Source organism: Sinocyclocheilus anshuiensis, unplaced genomic scaffold (genome assembly GCF_001515605.1).
Source record: "Sinocyclocheilus anshuiensis isolate Anshui unplaced genomic scaffold, SAMN03320099.WGS_v1.1 scaffold1501, whole genome shotgun sequence".
In the NCBI taxonomy this organism is placed as follows: domain Eukaryota; kingdom Metazoa; phylum Chordata; class Actinopteri; order Cypriniformes; family Cyprinidae; genus Sinocyclocheilus; species Sinocyclocheilus anshuiensis.
Window position 1 is genome coordinate 715113 of NW_015544287.1, and position 3775 is coordinate 718887.

At 38.9% G+C, this 3775-nt stretch overlaps 1 protein-coding gene across 1 annotated transcript in view; it reads left to right on the forward strand.

Moving 5' to 3' along the window:
* LOC107698053 (26S proteasome non-ATPase regulatory subunit 1) overlaps positions 1-1659 on the forward strand; it is a 44325-nt gene extending 42666 nt beyond the window's left edge. Inside the window, exon 25 of the mRNA XM_016498966.1 lies at positions 1540-1659. The gene's annotated coding sequence lies outside the window, so the exon portion shown is untranslated. The remainder of the gene's footprint in view (positions 1-1539) is intronic.
* Positions 1660-3775: the final 2116 nt, after the last annotated feature.

A 3775-nucleotide genomic window follows, 5' to 3' on the forward strand; every position in this document is an offset into this window, starting at 1 on the left:
TCAACCTCCTGACTGATTCTTGAACATTGTTCTTAAGAATCTGGGTGGAATGCATGCAAACCTCAACTCTGAAAAGTTTCCAGTATCTGTGCTTGCCACAGAGCCTCACAGCATGATGGACCCTCCACCAAATTTAACAGTAGGGAGCAGGGTCTTCTTTTCCACCATGCAAAGCACTAGTTTCATCCCACAGCACATTATTCCAAAATAATTCTGGCTTGTCCAGATGAGCCTTTGCATACCTCAAACGACTCTGCTTGTTGGCAGTACGCAGAAAAGGCTTTTTCCGCATCATCCTTCCATTGAGCTGTGCTTTGTATAAAGTACGCTAGACTGTGGAACGATGTACAACGACACCATCAGCAGCAAGATGTTCTTGGAGCTCTTTGGAGGTGGTCTGTAGTTTGTCTGTGACCATTCTAACCATTCTTCGCCTTTGCCTTTCAGATATTTTTCTCGGCCTACCATATCTTTCCTTCACAAGGACTGTTCCTGTGGCCCTCCATTTTCTAACTATATTTCTGACTGTGGAGACCTTAAACCTTTGTGATAACTTTTTGTATCCTTCTCCTAATTGATATTGATAAATTATCCTAGTTTTTAAGTCTTTAGGGAGTTCTTTTGAGGTTCCCATGTTGCTACTTTCCAGTAGAGAATCAAAGAGAAGCACAACTAGCTTTGCATACATCAAACGACTGTTGGCAGTACGCAAAAAAAGGCTTTTTCCACATCACCCTTCCATTGAGCTGTCCCTTGTGCAAAGTGCGCTGGACTGTGGAACTGTGTGCAATGACATTATCAATAGCCAGATGTTCTTGAAGCTCTTTGGAGGTGCTCTGTGGTTTGTCTGTGACAATTCTAACCATTCTTTTCAGATATTTGTTGCCTTTCAGAAATTTTTTTCTCAGCCTGCCACATCTTTCCTTGACTGGGCTGTTCTTGTGGCCTTCCATTTTCTAACTATATTTCTGACTGTGGAGGCAGAGACCTTAAACCTTTGTGGAATTTTTTGTATCCTTCTCCCAATTCATATTAATGAATTATCCTAGTTTTTAGGTCATTGGGGAGTTCTTTTGAGGTTCCCATGTTGCTACTTTCCAGTAGAGAATCAAGGAGAAGCACAACTAGCAATTAGCTACCTTAAATATCATTTTCCATGATGGGTACGCAGTGTTAAGGTTCATTGAGCTAATCAAATCAATATTGTGTTGTAATTAATGAGAATTGACTACAGGAAATCAACACAATTAAAAGGGTGCCCAAACTTTTACACAGTCTATTTTTCACATTCCGACTTCATTTCATACAACTCAATACTGCTGCACTAAGAATTTCTGCCTGAAAATTTCACATTATGCAGCTTTCTCTAGAAACTGAATGATATATCACTACAATCTTTTCTTATAAAGCAAGAGCTAATTATTATGCTGCCTCAGAGGGTTGCCCAAACTTTTGCATAAAACTGTAGTGATCTTTCTCAGAATTGGTTGTTATAACTCAGTGAAGCTCATGTGCTCGTCTCCACTCTTTTTTTTGTAGGTGGTGTTATGAATGTTGCGTGTTCGCAGCATGCACCGCTACATGTCTACTCAAAATGCCCACCCCTTTTCCTTTTTTACGTTGTTTCCTCCACTTGGCCTGTCGTGGCCACTTGAGGGATGTTTTACATGATGGTTTTCAGTCATTACAATAAAATATATATATATGTTGAACGTGAGACTGGGTGCTTTTATTGTGGTGGATCTGCAATATGCTTGTATTTTTGACATTTGATTAAACTGTTGTGTTACTGTTAAGTATTATGTTGTAATAAATGGGTAATTGACATGAAATGCTTTTGAGAAGACGTGCTGTACTATTTTAAACAGCATAACTTAAACTTAAATTCATGCATACACATTGCAGGATATAAAATGAAATAGTGAAGACAAACGTGGTTAAAATTTAAGAAAGCATATAAGAAATGGTGGCCATTTATTGATCTTTTAAGTTATATGTATATTTTATGTAAGCTCATGGATAAGTGGACAGGAATGCAACTTATTCAAAAAAATATACAAGCAGCTTTAATGTACATAAAATATGGGGGCTGTAAAGGTTTGCAATTTAAAGTTAGATTTAGACATTTTTCCAAGACCATCCACTCACATTGCATTCACTGTAGGTAATATATTTTCAAATCTCAATTTACACAAACTAGTTACAATAGAATAACCAACTGCCTGAAGGAAAGACATAATGGCATCAATCATAGTGACAGTATTTTTTTTATATATATTTTTTTTTACAATAAACAAGCCACCTTTTTCCGTATACTGTATATCATAAGGTGCTTTCTACAGAAACTACCAAGTTTTTAATGGTATGTGGTCAGAGGTGTTCCACCAACCTAAACTGACAGGAGGAAGCATTTAGTCACACCCCCCCACCCCGCCACTGTTCACTATATTCCCTAAAAGGAAAATATTTTTATCAAGGCAAAACTTCCCGTATGTCTTTACAAAGTGGGTGGGATACTTGGGACTTTGACTTCAAGAAAATTGGCACAGTTCTGAAAGATACTCGCATATCATTTATATTTCCTTGGAATTGTGGTTCATGTCTTAACATCTCTTTGTCATTTTGGGGAGTCTTGGATCCTGACCATTCTGTTGTAACTGCAGAGATCGTCATTCGTTTGTTTTGCAAATAAGAAAAAGAAAAAAGTTATTTTAAGGACCTTGCAATACAGACCCCAGACATCATCAGCCTCTCTTAAAGGGTTAGTTCACCCAAACATTTAAATTAGCCCATAAATTACTCACCCTCAAGTCATCCTAGGTGTATATGACTTTCTTCTTTCAGACGAATCCAGTCTGAGTTATATTAAAAATCGTCTTTGATCTTTCAAGGTCTATCGTTGTACTCAGCGGGTGTTGCAGTGCTTCGGTTCAAATGACGTGAAATAAAAAGCACCCTTCCACAAAAAAAAGTGTCTCACACGGCTCCGGGGGGTGAACAAAGGCCTCCTGTAGCGAATCGATGCGTTTTTGTAAGAAAAATATCCATATTCAAAACGTAATAACTTGAATCTAGCTTGCGCCAACAGTTATACACAGAAGCAGCTCCGGGAGCATGACGCATGAGTTCAGCGCTGTGCATGCGCCGGTGCGTCTCGTGAAAACCAACGTTGGTTTACAGGATCAAAAGAAGCAAAGTTTCCTTACTTTAGCAAAGGAAAACCAGTCTCCTCTAGGCTTATATCGAAATCCTCTGACATTCTTTACAAATCCTCGTTTTGTACTTCTAATTAGTGACCGTTGTTTTGTTTCGATCTCTCCGCGTGCGTCAGTTCTGAGCCGCGCATGCGCAAAGCTGACCTCATACGTCATTCCCCCGGAACTGCTTCTGTTTAAAACAGTGAGCGCAAGCTAGATTCAAGTGATTATTACGTTTTGTATATGGATATTTTTCTTACAAAAACGCATCGATTCGCTACAGGAGGCCTTTGTTCACCCCCCGGAGCTGTGTGAGACACTTTTTTTTGTGGAAGGGTGCTTTTTATTTCACGTCATTTGAACCGAAGCACTGCAACACCTGCTGAGTACAATAGAGCTTGAAAGATCAAAGACAATTTTTAATATAACTCCGACTGGATTCGTCTGAAAGAAGAAAGTCATATACACCTAGGATGACTTGAGGGTGAGTAATTTATGGGCTCATTTAAATTTTTGGGTGAACTAACCCTTTAATGGACCGTGCTCTTGTAAACTGCATTTAGAAGAACTGCAGTCCT